This window comes from Bufo gargarizans, chromosome 6 (genome assembly GCF_014858855.1).
Source record: "Bufo gargarizans isolate SCDJY-AF-19 chromosome 6, ASM1485885v1, whole genome shotgun sequence".
NCBI lineage: Eukaryota > Metazoa > Chordata > Amphibia > Anura > Bufonidae > Bufo > Bufo gargarizans.
In genome coordinates, this window is record NC_058085.1 from 178,489,408 (window position 1) to 178,507,821 (window position 18,414).

Here is an 18,414-nt window from a genome sequence, read left to right on the forward strand (position 1 = left end):
CGGTTTTTAGACTCCTCGTTCTCCGTCCGGCACAAGGCCAAGACGGACTGCCAGAAGTCCTCCTTTTTTGTGGTCATCAGCGACTATTGACTCCACGAGTACGGGGCACTTTAAGGATCACTCACATAACGGCGTATAGTGCACCAACATCAGTCGCACGTCCGGCAGCGCCTGCATCGCGCCAATCAATTCAGGTTTGTGCAGGCGCGGCCACGCAGGAAGTGGAGGAACAGACTCTGAGGAGCGCAGCTGCGCTGAGGTACTCGCTGGTCTGTGCTGTGGGCCGTCGGGGATTGCTCAAAGGGGGAAGGGCAGGCACTGGTAATTTTGAAAGGGGTTAATAATACCTACTGTGTGGGTCCTGGGAACAGCTAAAAGGGGGAAAGTGTGAAGAGGGGCCTGAAAGGGGTTAAATACTGTGAATGAGGGACTGCTGATGAACGGTTTATGTGAAGGCCTTTCACAGTATTTATTAACCCCTTTCAGCAGCTCCCCATTCACATTATTTATTAACCCCATGGGGGACTGCTGAAAAGGGTTTATAAATACTGTGAATGGGGTACTGCTGAAAGGGGTTAATAACTACTATTGTCCCTCCAGGACACCCATGACCCCTCCACAAGTTCTTACCTCTCCTTCACCCGGTTCCCGGCCGGTGATGGGGGCGTGGCCGGCAAGGTCCGTGAAGCAGTGGCCACCCTAGTCTCTATGTGTGCCTGGCTGCGCTGCTCCTGCTGCCTGATACACTGGCCAATCAGCAGCAGCAGGATCCTTGCCTGGGAGGGAGCTGCAGCCCGAACAATGGGTGGGGTTGGAGCCGGAGGGAGAAGTTCAAGAACACCGCCTGAAACTATGAATAAACTGTCACTGTCTTGTGCAGAGTAGGGGGCGGAGCCTTCCATGCGCTCCGGGCCCCCCCTGTGCCACGGGCCCCATAGCAACGGCGTGGTCTGCCTATATTGGCAGTACGCCACTGAATAAGAACATTATATAAATGTTTTAAATACCAATTTTGGCCTCTTGCTTCCATAAAACAGAGCTTTTAGTGGAGTGTGTGTCTGTTCAGCTCCTCTCTCTGACGAATAATGATTCCAGCAGCTCCTGCTAGGGGAAGTTCACACACAAGCTATGTGTGAGGATGGTTGTAATTGGTCAAAACTCCTGAGCTGTGTGTGGCTAGTTAGGATTGGTCAAGACTCCTGCCCAGCAACAACAGTTTAACTCTATGCTTTCTGTTATATCTGCTGTGTCATTGAGCTTACCTTACATTATATAATGAATCTTAAAGGCATACTATCTTTTCTGCTTCTGTGAACACAAAATATAACAGTTATATAACATCCAAATAGGAAGTCACTGTAAATAACACTGTAAAAAGGAACTGTATTAAGGTTATTGGCAGGTCTAGCTATATAAACACACAAGCTATATTAGCTACCTAGGACAGGTCTTAGCTGGCCAGCTACATTCCGACCAAAATTACCTATAATTCTATGTTCTTAGTGGTAGGACTTGAACCTGAATTTGAGGAATTTTCCATCAGGTTCACAACTTCCAAATGACTTTTATCACTCTCAAGTAGAAAAAACTAACTTCTGTATAGGACGCTCCAACTTAAGTGGAGTAGTGAGAAGTTTTTCTTTTTTTGTCAAGTTTTGAATCTCCCATTTGCAACAACACTCTTCTTACTAGTTTGTCTTCATCCCTTTGAACATCTAGAACTTTGGCCAATTTGCATTGACCTCTAGGCAAATCTTCTTCTTTTACCAACACTATGTCACCAACTTGGACATTTACTTCTTATTATCAGATTGGCTAAGTACTCTTTCCTCCATCTATTCCAAAACTGTTCTGATAGATATGGAACTCTTCACCATCTCCTTTTAGTATATAAATCCTCTTTGATGAACTTGCCAGGTGGTGGCTGTATGTAATCAGACTTAAAGTGAAGTAGATGGTTGGGAGTTAAAGGGTCCAAACTTGTTGGATCGTTGATGTTATCAACTGTAAGTGGATAACTGTTAACAATAGACATTACTTCATAGAACAGGGTCCTAAGTGAAGCATCATCCATTCTTCCGGCGTTCCTTTTCAACACTGAAATTAACACATTTCTTACAGTTCTGATTTGTCTTTGCCAAACTCCTCTTGTATGGCTTGCATGTGGAGCAGTCATATGAAAATCACACTGTTTCTCTAACAAATACTAAAAGTCACTATTTTTTTATCGATCAATTCCTTATTTCTGATTCCCTTTGCCACACATTGAATTCGAGCTACTACATTTATGACTGTATTCCATTTTCCAGTCATTGAACATGTGGGATGGCATTGCTGCATGCTTGCAGGAAGTCACCATAATTTTGGAGATTGAAGTGTTTTTTAGGACCTATTTTAGGCCAGTTATTCAGTTTCTCTCTAAAGGCTCTTTGTACTAAGAAAGGATGCCCATATATTGCATTCATTTTTTCCCAAGATTGCTTGTAGGCTTCTTTGTCTTTTCTATAGAAGTTACCTTCAAGAACTTCCTTGGTTTCTCCATCAACATATCTCTAAAGGTAGAATAACTTGTCAACTGGACCCAAGCAATGCTGCTCACTGATCATCTCAAAACTTTCCTTCCACTCTATGAACTTCAGTACGTCTCCTGAAAATACAGTAGGTTCCGGAACAGGAAGTCTAGCTAGGACTGTTCTCTGTGGTCTTGCTGGGACAATGGTTGTAACATTCTCCTGAGCATTGCCGTGGTATCTAGGAATAGAATCATCCGGTTCTATTTTCTGACTTAGTTCTGAATTAGGTGAGTCCCTTTCTTCATCTTTTCCGGTAGAGATAGAGGGTAAATCCACACACCTTTTTCCTAACAATGGACTAGCAATGGAAGCATAATGACTTATTTCCTCTCTCTATGCTGACACTCACCTGTAATCCCATAGATGCCGCGGTTGCGGCATACATGGGGTTAACACCATTGGGGCTGCAGCGCTGTGATTGCAGCACCCGATGGTTGCCATGGCAACCGGACGCTTTGCAAAAGCATCTGGTTGCCATGGAAAAGACGTCCAGTGCTGCCATCTACAGGCAATCTGGAAGTATTATACTTTGGAATGCAAGAGCATTGCAAAGTATAGTACAACTGTCAGCCCCACTGGATCTTCAAGATCCAAGAGGGAACTGATAAAAAAAGTGAAAATAATAACAGTAAAAATAAATAAATTAATTAAAATGTAAACTAAAAAAGCAATTGCCTTTTCCTATAAAAAAAAATAAAAAATACAAATATTAGGTGTCACCGCGTCCGTAACAACCGTCTCTATAAATATATCACATGATAGACCCCGTCCGATAAACACCATAAAAATAAAATAAAAAAAACTGTGCCAAAAAAGCTATTTTTGTCACCTTACATCACAAAAAGTGCAACAGCAAGCAATCAAAAATGCTTATGACCCCCAAAATAGTACCAATAAAACCGTCACTTCGTCCCGAAAAAAATGATATCCTATTTAAGACAATCACCCAAAAAATAAAAAAGCTATGGCTCTCAGACTATAGAGACACTAAAACATCATTTTTTTGGTTTCAGAAATGCTATTATTGTGTAAAACTTAAATAAATAAGAAAAAGTATACATATTAGGCATTGCCACGTTCGGAACGATCTTTTCTATAAAACTATCATATGACCTTACTCCTCAGATGAACGCTGTAAAAATAAATAAATGAAAACTGTTCCAAAACAGCCAATTTTTGGGTCACCTTGCCCCATAAAGTGGAATAATGAATGATCAAAAAATCCTATGTACCTAAAAATTGTACCAATAAAAACCTCAACACTTTCTGCAAAAAACGAGCCCCTGCACAAGACGATCGGCAGAAAAATAAAAAACATATGGCGTTCAGAAAACCAATCCAGCAAAATCTACCTTCCAAAAACCGTATGGCATTCCTTTCCTTCTGCGCCCTGCCGTGTGCCTGTACAGCAGTTTACGACCACATGTGGGGTGTTTCTGTAAACCACGGAATCAGGGTAATAAATATTGAGTTTTGTTTCGCTGTTAACTCTCAATGTGTTAAAGAAAAAAATATATAAAATGGAAAATCTGCCAAAAAAGTGAAATTTTGAAATTTCATCTCCATTTTCCTTTAATTCTTGTGGAACGCCTAAAGGGTTAACAAAGTTTGTAAAATCAGTTTTGAGTAACTTGAGGGGTGTAGTTTCTACAATGGGGTCATTTATGGGGGTTTCCACTATGTAAGCCCCACAAAGGGACTTCAGACCTGAACTGGTCCTTAAAAAGTGGGTTTTGGAAATTTTCGTAAAAATTGTAAGAATTGCTTCTAAACTTCTAAGCCTTCTAACGTCCTAAAAAAATAAAATGACATTTCCAAAATGATGCCAACATAATGTAGGCATATGGGAAATGTTAAGTAATAAATATTTTATTAGGTATGACTTTCTGTTTTAGAAGCAGAGAAATAGAAATTTGGAAAATTGTGAATTTTTCCAAATTTTTGGTAAATTTGGGATTTTTTCATAAATAAAGGTGAAATATATTGACTCAAATATATGACTATCATGAAGTACAATGTGTCACGAGAAAACAATCTCAGAATGGCGTGGATAAGTAAAAGTGTTCCAAAGCTATTACCACATAAAGTGACACATATCAGATTTGTAAATTTTGACCTGGACACTGGGGCATCAATGACCCTTGGTCATGAAAGGGTTAACAATAGGAACATTATATAACTGTTCTAAATACCTATTTTGGCATCTTGCTTCCATAAAACACAGCTCTTAGTGGAGTCTTTTGTCTGTTCAGCTCCTCTCTCTGGTGAATAATGATTCCAGCAGCTCCTGCAAGGGGAATTTCCCACACAAGCTATGTGTGAGGCTGGTTGCAATTGATCAAAACTCCTGGGCTGTGTGCGGCTAGCTAGGATTGGTCAATACTCCTGCCCAGCAACAGTTTAACTCTATGTTTTCTGTTGTCTCTGCTGTGTCATTCAGCTTACCTTACATTATATGATAAATCTTATCAAGGCATACAATCTTTTCTTACTTCTGTGAACACAAAATATAACAGTTAATCAGTATTTTGTGGAAACAGGTATATAGAACCCCTGAATCAATATTTGTTGGAAGCAGGTATATTGCACCCCTCAATCAGTATTTTGCGAAAGCCGGTATATCACAGGCCTCAATCAATATTTGGTGGAAGCAGGTATATATCGCACCCCTCAATCAGTATTTTGAGGAAGCCGGTGTATCGCAGGCCTCAATCAATATTTGGTGCAAGCAGGTATATCGCACTTCTCAATCAATATTTTTTGGAAGCAGGTATATAGAACCCCTTAATCAGTATTTTGTAGAAGCAGGTATATCCCACCCATCAATCACTATTTTGTGGAAACCGGTATATAGAACACCTGAATCAATATTTGGTGGATGCAGGTATATTGCACCCCTCAATCAGTATTTTGTGGAAGCAGGTTTATCAAACCCCTCAATCAGTATTTTGTAGAAACTGGTATATAGATCCCCTGAATCAATATTTGGTGGAAGCAGGTATATCGCACCCCTTAATCAGTATTTTGTGGAAGCCGGTATATCGCAGGCCTCAATCAATATTTGCCGTACGGACCGCTGTATCGAAAAGGTTAACAGTAAGGGAGCTCCCTCCCTCTCCCATTGGGGGACTGCTGTGCCTTTTCAGCCCCCAGACAGGATGGTGTCACAGAGGGAGGGAGCCCCCCTCCTTCCCCTTCCCCGTCTGCTCATCCTGCTGTCCATGGTGCTGAACAGATCTGTGCTAAAGGCAGAGATCTGTTCAGACAAAGTGTAAGTAAAATACAGTACAATACACTATATATAGTGTACTGTACTGTATTATGCAGACAGGGTCAAAAAAAAGGAAAAAAAAGTGAAAAAGTAAAGATAAAAAAACACATTTATCACTGAATAAAAAAAAAAAATAATACACTACACATATTAGGTATTGCCGCGTCCGTAACGACCTGATCTATAAAACGGTCATGTTACTTTCCCCACACGGTGAACACCATAAAAATAAAAAATAAAAAACTATGAGGAGATTGAAATTTTGCCCACCTTACTTCCCAAAAAAGGTAATAAAAGTGATCAAAAAAGTCGCATGTACCTCATCCAGCAAAAAATGAGCCCCTACATGAGACAATGGCCTAAAAAATTAAAAAAAAATATGGGTCTCAGACTATGGAGACACTAAAACATGATTTTCTTTGTTTCAAAAATGATTTTATTGTGTAAAACCTAAATAAATAAATAAAAGTATACATATTAGGTATTGCCGCATCCGTAAGAACCTGCTCTATAAAAATAGCACATGATTTAACCTGTCAGATGAACATTGTAAATAATAAAAAATAAAAACTGTGGATTTTCCATTTTAATCCATTTTTTCCCGTAACAAAGCAAGGGTTAACAGCCAAATAAAACTCAATATTTATTGCCCTGATTCTGTAGTTTATAGAAATGCCCCATATGTGGTCGTAAACTGTTGTATGGCCACAATGGGACATGGTGTCTAAAAACCAATCCAGCAAAATCTGACTTCCAGAAACCATATGGTGCACCTTTCTTTCTGCGCCCTGACGTGTGCCTGTACAGTAGTTTACAACCACATATGGGGTGTTTCTGTAAATTAATGAATCCGATTCATGCATAATGAGCTTTGTTTGGCTGTTAACCCTTGCTTTGTAACTGGAAAAAAAATATTAAAATGGAAAATTTTCCCAAAAATTTTAATTCTGAAATTTCATCTCTACCTGCCGATAACTCTTGTGGAACACCTAAAGGGTTAACAATGCTTGTAAAATCAGTTTTGAATATCAGGGGGCTTCAAATGGGACATGGTGTCCAAAAAAACTGTCTAGCAAAATCTGCCTTCCAAAAACCGTATGGCATTCCTTTCCTTTTTGACCACATATAGGGTGTTTCTGTAAACTACAGAATTAGAGCCATAAATAATGAGTTTTGTTTGGCTGTTAACCATTGCTTTGTAACTGGAACAAAAAAACTATTTAAATGAAAAATCTGCCCAAAAAGTGAAATTTTGAAATTGTATCTCTATTTTCCATAAATTATTGTGGAACACCTAAAGGGTTAACGACGTTTGTAAAATCAGTTTTGAATACCTTGAGGGGTGTAGTTTCTTAGATGCAGTCACTTTTTTTGAGTTTCTGCTCTAGGGGTGCATCAGGGGAGCTTCAAATGGGACATGGTGTTAAAAAAAACAGTCCTGCAAAATCTGCCGTCCAAAAACTGTATGGCATTCCTTTCCTTCTGCGCCCTGCCATGTGCCATACAGCAGTTTACGACCACATATGTGGTGTTTCTGTAAACTACAGAATCAGGGCCATAAATAATGAGTTTTGCTTGGCTGTTAACCATTGCTTTGTAACTGGGAAAAAATATTAAAATGGAAAATCTGCCAAAAAAGTGAAATTTTGAAATTGTATCTCTATTTTCCATTAATTATTGTGGAACACTTAAAGGGTTAACAACATTTTTAAAATCAGGTTCGAATACCTTGAGGGGTGTAGTTTCTAGAATGGGGTCATTTTTGAGTGGTTTCTATCATGTAGGCTTCAGAAAGTGACTTCAGACCTGAACTGGTCCTTACATTTTTTATTTTTTTTATTTCTGAGAAATAAAATGTCATTCCCAAAATGATCCTAACATGAAGAAGACATATGAGAAATGGAAAGTAATAACTATTTTTGTAGGTGTTAATATGTATTATAGAAGTAGAGAAATTAAAACTTGGAAATTTGCAAATTTTTTCTAATTTTTGGCAAATTTGGTATTTTTTTCTAAAAAAAAAATGATTTAAAAAAATTTGACCCCATTTTACCAGTGTCATGAAGTACAATAGGTGACGAAAAAACAATCTCAGAATGGCCTGGATAAGTCAAAGCATTTTAAAGTTATCGCCACAGAAACTGGTCAGATTTGCAAAAAATGGCCTGGTCCTGAAGGTGAAAATGAGCCCGGTCCTTAAGGGGTTAAACAACACACACAAACATTAAATGTGACTAGTCCTACAGCTAGTCTAATATATAAAGCTGTGTGTATGTGTGTATGTATGTATTTTCGCTAAAGGAATCTGCACCGTTGCATTTACAATCAGGTGTCCGGGATGGTTTTAGACCAGCTCTCTAGGACGTACTATTCCTGAGATATTCCCAAAAAATGCATTAGCAAATAGAAGCTTGGTCTCATGACCCTTATCAGCCAATAGAAGCTTGCAGGTCCGACTCCAGGTTTGCATAACAACTGATCACAGGTTTTAGCAGTTCGCAGTTCCTTAAATATTCAGTCATATGACGTATCAGGATTAGGTACACAGCTTAGCAGGCAGTATCACACAGGATAGGATATTAAACAGCTCAGCAGACAGTATCACACAGGATATGATTAGATAAACAGCTCAGCAGACAGTATCACATAGGATAGCATTATATACACAGCTCAGCAGACAGTATCACACAGGATAGGATTAGATACACAGCTCAGCAGACAGTATCACATAGGATAGGATTAGATACACAGCTCAGCAGACAGTATCACACAGGATAGGATTAGATACACAGCTCAGCAGACAGTATCACATAGGATAGGATTAGATACACAGCTCAGCAGACAGTATCACACAACATAAGATTTGATATACATCTCAGCAGACAGTATCACACAGGATAGGATTAGATACACAGCTCGGCAGACATTATCACAAATGATATGATTAGATACACATCTCAGCAAGGATTAGATACACAGCTCAGCAGACAGTATCACACCGGATAGCATTAGATACACAGCTCAGCAGACAGTATCACATAGGATAAGATTAGATACACAGCTCAGCAAGGATTAGATACAGAGCTCAGCAGACAGTATCCCACAGGATAGGATTAGATACACAGCTCAGCAAGAATTAGATACAGGGCTCAGCAGACAGTATCACACGGGATAAAATTATATACACATCTCAGCAGACAGTATCACACAGGATAGGATTAGATACACAGCTCAGCAAGGATTAGATACAGAGCTCAGCAGACAGTATCCCACAGGATAGGATTAGATACATATCTCAGCAGACAGTATCACACAGGATAGGATTAGATACACAGCTCAGCAGACAGTACCACACATGATAGGATTAGATGCACAGCTCAGCAGACAGTGTCACATAGGATAGGATTAGATACACAGCTCAGCAGACAGTAGTACATAGGATGGGATTAGATACACAGCTCAGCAGACAGTAGCACAACATAAGATTAGATACACAGCTCAGCAGACAGTACCACACATGATAGGATTAGATACATAGCTCGGCAGACAGTATCACACAGGATAGGATTAGATACATAGCTCAGCAGACAGTGGGGCGGGGTGCTGTAGAGATCACTGTTACGGGGGATACTGTTAATATCTTTTAACGACACACAGAAACATTAAATGAAATAGATGAAATATACCCGTGCGAAGCTGGGTTCTTCTGCTAGTCTTTTATATATATATATATATATATATATATATATACGCAAACATTTTATATATCACCGCAAATACCCGATCCGTTAAATTATTGTATCATTTAATTGTATCATAAAATTGCAATTTTTTTGTCACCTCATCTTCCCAAATATATTAACTAACAAAAAAAAAGTCCCATGTATCTCAAAATTGTATCAAGAAAAAGTATAGCTCACCCTGCCAAAACAGCCTTCGAACAGCTCTGTCTGCATAAAAATAATGAATCTATGACTGGCAGAATATAGAAACACAAAGCATTTTTTTTAAAGAACATTTACATTTTTTAATAATAGAACATAAAAATATATCAATTTTGGATCTTTATAATCATACTGAACTGAGAATAAAGTTAAAATCATTATTGCAGAGTCTCCTCTACTTTCTGTGTGCAGTAGATTGGAGTTAGCACCCTGCTAGGAGATCTTGGAGAGGACTAAAGATAGGATACAGAGGAGAAACCTGCCAAAAATGCTAGACACAAGTCATATGATTGCCAGAAACAGTGGTATTCTCATGTAAAACCTATAGTATTGATGCAAAGTTTATTGAAAGGTTACGTATGCTTTAAGTGCCAAACTAAGCTAAGGTTAATGAGCCCCTTTGTAAAGATTTCATAAGTGGCTGTGAAGGTTCTCATTTATCCAGGTTATGGTATATCTGTAAAAAATAAATCAAGGCAACTGGACGTACTGTAGATTTCTTGAAAACATTTCACTCATTCTTCCAACGAGCTTTCTCAATTCTGAGTGACTGTACAAGAATTTTCTGGTACTAAATATGTAACTGAATCAACATCTGGTAATTATACCCAGCATGGGGTCAGAGGTCATTATACCCAGCATGGGGCCAAAGGTGGAGAAAAAAGGTGTCAAGACAGCATTGTATGTGGCAGACAATAGATGTCTAACCCCCCCCCCCCCCCCCCCCGCCTCTATTCAAGCTTGGCTTCTCCATATTTACGTAGATGGCCTCCTTCACACCTCGTTTGTACCAATCGGCCTCCTTATCCAAAACACGTACTTGACTGTCTTCAAAGGTGTGACCTGTTTCTTTAAGATGTAAGTACACGGCTGAATCTTGACCAGAGGTTTTGGCTCTTCAATGCTGAGCCATACGCTGATGTAGTTGTTGTTTTGCCGATATACAGTTCTGAGCATTCCTCATTGCACTGGACTGCGTACACAATGTTGTCCATCTTGTGTTTAGGCGTTGGGTCTTTGGGGTGAACCAGTTGTTGCCTCAGTGTGTTGCTGGGTTTAAAGCAGACAGGGATGTGATGTTTATTAAAAATCCTTTTGAGTTTCTCAGACACCCCAGCTACATATGGGATAACCATATTCTTGCGTCTGTCATTCTTCTAGTCCTCACTGGTAGTCTTGGTGCTCTTTCTTCTCCTTCCTTCTGTTTTGACAAAGGCCCAAACTGGATACCCACAGGTTTTAAGTGCCCCTCTGAGGTGTTTGAATACTTTCGCCTTGGCCTCTGTGCTTTGGGAATTTTCTCTGCCCGGTGGTGTAGAGTCTGGATGACTCCCAGTTTGTGGTCTAGAGGATAGTGGGAACAAATAGCAAGTACTGGTCTGTGTGTGTTGGTTTTCGATAGACCTCTATTCCTGGCTTCCTTCCCTCTTCTACTGGTTTAAGACAGTCCAGAAACGTCAGTTTGTTGGTCTGCATATCTTCCCGCGTGAAATTGATGTTATGATCCACTGAGTTGATGTGGTCAGTGAAAGCCTGTAACTCTTGTTTATGAATATTAACCCAAGTGTCATCCACATATCTGAACCAATGACTCTGTGTAATTCCTTTGAAAGTGGTCAGGGCTTTCCTTTCTACTTCCTCCATATGCAGGTTCACTACAATAGGTGAGACTGGCGATCCCATAGCACAGCCATGTTTTATCTTGTAGAACTTGTCCTTATACTTGAAGTAGGTGGTACTCAGACAAAGGTCCAGTAAGGCACACACTTGATCTGGGCTAAGTTCTGTTCTGCAGCCTAAGGTGTTGTCTAGTAGCAACTGTTTCCTGACTGTTTCAATTGCCTCTGTAGTGGGTATGCAGGTGTAGAGGGATGTAACATCATAGGAGACCATTGTTTCTTCTGTGCCCAATACCAAGTTCTGGAATTTGGTGGTTAAATCCTGAGAGTTCTGTATGTGATGTGTGTTTCCAACCAAGGGCGCTAAGATTCTAGCTAAGTATTTTGCCACATTGTAGGCCACAGAGTTGATGCTGCTAACAATTGGCCTGAGAGGGGTCCCGTCCTTATGTATCTTAGGAAGTCCATAAATACATGGAGGGGCTTCACAGGGTAGAGGCAATGATACATGGCCTGATCAATGATTTTGTCCTTTTCTAGTTGTTGTAGTAGTTCTATAACCTTTTTCTTGTAGCCACTGGTTGGGTCTAGTCTTAGGGCCTCATATGTGTTCTTATCATCCAGGAGTGTGGTCACCAACAAAAGGAAGGAGAAGAAAAAGCACCAAGACTACCAGTGAGGGCGAGAAGCATGACAGATGCAAGAATATGGTTATCCCATATGTAGCTGGGGTGTCTGAGAAACTCAAAAGGATTTTTAATAAGCATCACAACTGGTTCACCCCAAAGACCCAACGCCTAAACACAAGATGGACAACATTGTGTACGCAGTCCAGTACAATGAGGAATGCTCAGAACTGTATATCGGCGAAACCAAACAACAACTACATCAGCGTATGGCTCAGCATAGAAGACCCAAAACCTCTGGTCAAGATTCAGCCGTGTACTTACATCTAAAAGAAACAGTTCACACCTTTGAAGACAGTCAAGTACGTGTTTTGGATAAGGAGGCCGATTGGTACAAACGAGGCGTGAAGGAGGCCATCTACGTAAAAATGGAGAAGCCAAGCTTGAATAGAGGCGGGGGGGGGGGGGGGGTTAGACATCTATTGTCTGCCACATACAATGCTGTCTTGACACCTTTTTCTGGGAAGTCTTTATCACCTACTGACTCCAATTTGGATAATGGCATCAACACCTTTGACCTCATGCTGGGTATAATGACCTCTGACCCCATGCTGAGTATAATTTCCAGATGTTGATTCAGTTACATATTTATTCCCAGCGAATTCTTGTACAGTCACTCAGAATTGAGAAAGCTCGTTGGAAGAACGAGTGAAATGTTTTCAAGAACTCTACAGTACGTGCAGTTGCCTTGATTTATTCTTTACAGATAGATTTTATAAGTGGTCCAAAGCCCAAGAGTAGCTGTAAAGGCTACTGTGGTGGGGTTGAATTTAAATATCTTAATGATGCCATTCAGCAATTTCCAGCAATGAGAAAGCATTAGCTTAGATTCCTGTAGCCTGATTAGGCTTTGAGTGTCACCATGATCACAAGGGCATAACTTCTGAAAGGCATGGCATCCATTTTATATTAGCCAGTCAGGGGAGCTATGATGAGACGTTTTATACATTCTGGTAAAGGGGTTGCAGAGGTTTTTAAATGATAGACGATCGTGATTATACATGAAGAGAAGGTTGACATTGTAGACCATGAAAGGGAAAATTAACAAATTACCATATACTGACCAGGGAGAAAGCACTATTTGCTTCACAAACTAGAACTTATAGAAATACTGAAAGTAGTCCTTCAATTTGAAGTAAACCTTATTGTTTAAACGTTATAGTGTCCAAAAACCAACTACAGATTTGTATACACTGAGCAGAATAAAAGCTATCTTATAAATAAGTGTAAAAATGCAAAAACAAAAATGTCATTACTTTGAGCAAGCTTTTCGGGTAACAGCTGATCTGTTCTTCGTGACCTTGTAATTCAAGATAATTAATATTTGTATATAAACCTATGCAAAAATCACATTACTTATCTACATGGCTCACAATAGTTTAATATTCAGAGGTGTACAAATCATAGGTCCCACTAGAGATGAACGAATTGTTGAAAACTTTGATTCGGCTGATTCTCTGAAATTTACCCAAAAATTAGCTTTGTGGCAAATTACTTCATCACGAAGCGCATTTTTCTGTAAGTAGCGGGTGCAATGACAGGGATAGAAATAGCACTGCTCCCCATCATTGTACCCCTCAGATGCCGTGTTTATATATTATCGCAGCATCTGAGTGTAACAGCAATGTAAAATTTACATAAAAATAAATCAAACTTACCGCCTCCATTTGCTCGAGACGGACTGGCCACTGCCATTTTGCTTGAAGATCTGGTGCAAAATCTTGCGCAGCATGGTGACATCATACAACACCACACACGGGACTTTGGCCGAGATCTTCAAGAGCAAATGGAGTCGGTAAGTTTTCTACACTATTTCAGGTTTAATCGATTCGCTAACACGAAGTGTGAGGAAATTTGGCTTCGAGGAGAATTGAATGTATCCTGAAATTCAGATCGAATTCCACTTCTTGGGATTCGAATCGCTGATCTCTAGGTCAGTGGCGCAGTAGGTGGAGGGTAACACTGATACCTTAAAGGGGTTGTCCAGTTTCAGAGCTGAACCCGGACATACCCAGAATTCCACACAGGCTGCCCCCCTGACACCTGACAAGAGAATCAGAGAAGTTAATGCTCCAATGCTCTCCTTTAGGCCCCATGCACACGACCGTGTTTCACGGCCGTGTGCGGGCCGTGGAACCGCGGCCTGGATCCCTCCTGAGAGCAGGAGCGCACAACGTCACTGGTTGCTATGACGCCGTGCGCTCCCTGCTGCCGGCACAGTACAGTAATACACTGGTATAGATCATACCAGTGTATTACTGTATTGCGGCGGCAGCAGGGAGCGCACGGCGCCATAGCAACCAGTGACGCCGTGCGCTCCTGCTCTCAAGAGGGATCCAGGCCGCGGTTCCACGACCCGCACACGGCCGTGAAACACGGCCGTGTGCATGGGGCCTTACCCTGCACTGAATCGCGCAGGGCAAAGGAATTTTGTGAAGTTTTGGTGACGAACCGGGCTTTCCATCAGGCTGCCAGACGGCAGCTTCCAACCAGTAGTGAGCCTGGTGATGTCACCAGTACTGATGGAAATGATTTAGTGGCGCCCTAGCCTTTAAAACGGCTATGGCAGCGCTAAAGCCTGCCCATCAGAGCCGGTGACGTCACCAAACACACTGCTGGGTGGAAGCCTCCGCCTGGCAGTGTGTTATAGTAAATAAAATAGCCCATGCCCTGTGCATGAACTGCTCCGATGCTCATGTCAGGAGGGGGCTACCTGGGTGAAATTATGGGTATGTCCGGGTTCAGCTCTGAACCCAGACAACCCTTTTAACAGTAGTTAGTAGCTTCCTATACTTTATTAGACTGCATATAAAGGACTGAGCTAATGCATTTCATAGTTCACTATTTCTGATGGATTGTTAGAATTATAATGGGTGCTCTCAGATCAGCTTCTGAGGTGCATGGGATCCTCTGATATATGTTTAAACCTCTGTTTTTATTATGTACCGTATATGTATTATATCTATGAAAAAGTGTATCAAAATATATTGTGCTGCATACTTGTAATTAAAAATGCATTGAGCTTTTCAATACAGTTGGGTATGTAGAATCATAGCAAATTCCAGCCAAGCATATGTCAAAATGTCAACTTAGTAGTAACTTATTATTCTTGAAATTACTCATGGGATATTTCGTAAGAAACCATGATAACTGTATTAGCATTGTTAGAATAAAGAGAATTCTTGCTAATGAGATGCACCCAGCCCCAAGTTAAGCAAACACAAATCTGATTCATGAGGTATCGGTGGAAATCTGATTGGCCTTTGTGACTAGCAATCATTAAAAAATGTACATCTCATCAATAAAACATCACAGAGTTGGGTATAAAAAGATTCTCAGCAAGAACATAAAATATATTCCCTTCAGCTGAAGCAAAACAATCATGTCTGGAGTTAAAGGTTGTGGCGGACCAAATAAACAGTGTGGTGGCGGTGGCAAGATTGAGATCTGCCAAGACCGTAAGTATAGCATAAAATCTATTGATTATTTGATGTTTGTTTAAAATATTACACATTTATGCTTGCATGTTTTTTAATGAGAAACCAAAACTACCTTAGGTCTTCGGAGAAAGGTCATCTAAAGGCCAAATTATTTTTTGTATTATCATATGTATAACATTTTAATTTGTACGAGTACATTTAACATTCTTTCTTGCAAAATTAAAGTCATTGGGGGAGATTTATCAAACTGGTGTAAAGTAGAACTGGTTTAGTTGCCCATAGCAACCAATCAACATTTCATTTTCCACAGCTCCTTTGAAAAATCAAGCATGTAAGCTGATTGGTTGCTATGGGCAACTAAGCCAGTTCTACTTTACACCTGTTTAATAAATCTCCCACAATGAATTTCATTTTGCAAGAAAGAATGTTAAATGTAAAAATTTTAATTTTATAAATATGATAATACAAAAAATAATTTGGCCTTTAGGTGACCTTTCTCAAAAGACATTCTTAGCCCTGAAACGTGTATTCATCTAAACATACTCATCTCTTTAATTCCAGGTGGCGGGCCTGTCGACCCATGCCAAAATGTCAACCCTGAACCTGAGCAATGCGTAGGTAAGATATCCATATTCAGTTTTTCTTACATGTAAACTTTATGGGGGGGTGGTTACTACACCAATCTTAGTGAAAAGTGCACTCTTAATAAATTTAGTGCCCCTTCTGACTTTCCACGTGACAAAAACTGAAATCTCTGGCAATTGGTGTAGACTTTGATTAAAATGTACTTCTGTTTCTTGCAAAAATCATATTAAATAAGACAGGCAGTGGGAAGCCATGTCACCCCTGCTAAGCCCCTTTTCTCAATTTTATGGAAAAAATCTGACATGCAAAATAATTAGTAAGTTTTGTGGTACTGTTGTGGCATAAAAACATTGGTAAATCTCCCTTATATGTAACCTATTCTTTATGTAATACCAGGAATATTTCAGAAGAAGCTTTTAAAAACACAACTACAGTCCATAGGTGTATTGTAGCTTGATCTCCATCAGATCAAATGGGGCTGAGCTGCAATACCACACACAACTTGTGGACATTGGTGGTGTTTTTTATAGAAAAACAAATAGCCATGTTTTTTTTCTAATCATGAACAACCCTTTCAAGTCTAGTGTAGGGCTTCATGGAGGAGGGCTTGATTCAAAAACACCAAAGAGTATGTAATATTAGTCATACATCTCTTCCTCAGGCCCTGTACTAGCTATTGCACATTATAGTTTGTGTTTAAAGCTATGCAATGATGTACTTGGAATAAGTAAAATGTGTTTAGAAGAATAACAAAAGGTACAGATTTTTTTTTTGGGTATTTATATATTGGAATTCTACATGTATTTGCACAATAATTATGATAAATGGGTCTATTTTTTTTAATCTTTGTTAGGCCCAGTCGATCCCTGTCAAGTAAACCAGTCAGGAGGCATTGGAGGAGGTTATAATGTTACCGGAGGTTATGGAGGCCAAGGGACTCAAGGAGGTCAAGTCTCTCATGGAGGTGGTGGAGTCAAGAAATGAGTACCACTTAAAAGCTATTCTTAACTAGGCCTAAATGTGAGCCTAAAATCTAAAAAAATAAAATAATGATTGTAAATTAAAGGTGTGGAAGAGTATGTAAATTGATTTAATCTGTATTGCTATAATTTAATTAAAACGCATATGGTTTAACATTGTAGTGTTCAAGCTTCATTAATAATTATTTTTCCAAATTGACTACAATCTTGACTATATGTAATGTTCAACGGTTAGTACCCGGCTGCAGATCTATGAAGCTTGACTTCTGTACTGCCTTGGGATCAAGATTCATAGAACTACAGCCCAGGTAGGTTCCCTTTGGGATACAGTAATAGGAGTGCAGGTGGGCTTTCATGCCATAAGTTACACAATTGCTTATCTACAGGTGGCGGCAATTAAGCTCAAGTTGAAGGGTGGTGTTTAGATAGCGTGGCATTATAAATATTATTCTTAGAAGTCTTCTACACAATGGTCAGCAGTGATGGTCAGTTTGCACTGTTCGCCAACGAACACATGTGGGCTGCCATCTTAACTCACCCATCCGGCGATGCACAGGTAAGCCCTTACCTGTGCCAGGAGCCGGTCTGAAATCAAAATTTGATTTGCAAGAAATGTCAATTTCTTGCGCTTCGTGGTAACGATTCTCATTTTTCCTAAATGACAGCTACATGTGTTAGGACTGAGGACATGGGTCAAGGAACTCTGGGAAGGCGGGAATACATTTGCTAAAGTCTCAGTTCTTAACATCAGCTTGAGGGATTAGCCAGTGTTGTCAGTTGCTTATCATTGTGGTGCACCTTTTGCAGTGATTTATGTATTTTTTTATTTGCATTCACACATTATCCCATCTTGTGTAGGATGCCATTGTGGTGCATGTGGTCCACTTCCGACATCCTCCATTGTATGCAATTTTGCTGGGTATTGCAGTTAGCAAAATATCACATGCAGAGGAATTGGCACAGTGTTTGGGGTTTATGAGCATTTCCTCCCATTTAGGCCACTTTATTTCAGTTATTTTTCTTGATATGTTTAGAAGGCCGGGATCACCCAGATTGACATGTCTGCATGCAGCCAATCAGCAGCCAGCCAGCCCTGTAATGTCACGGCCCTATAAATACAGCAGCCATTTTAGATTCTGCCATTTTCCAGCATTCAGAGTGCAGGGATAGACGTGTGAAGGCGCTAGGGACAGCAATTGTAAAAACCTCTTTCTGGAAAAAAAAAAGACAGAATTAACTATTTATGCAGGGAAAGGATAGGGAGGAATCATTTCACAGCATCTTAGTGCGGGGAGAGACTTCAGAAGGCGCTAGGG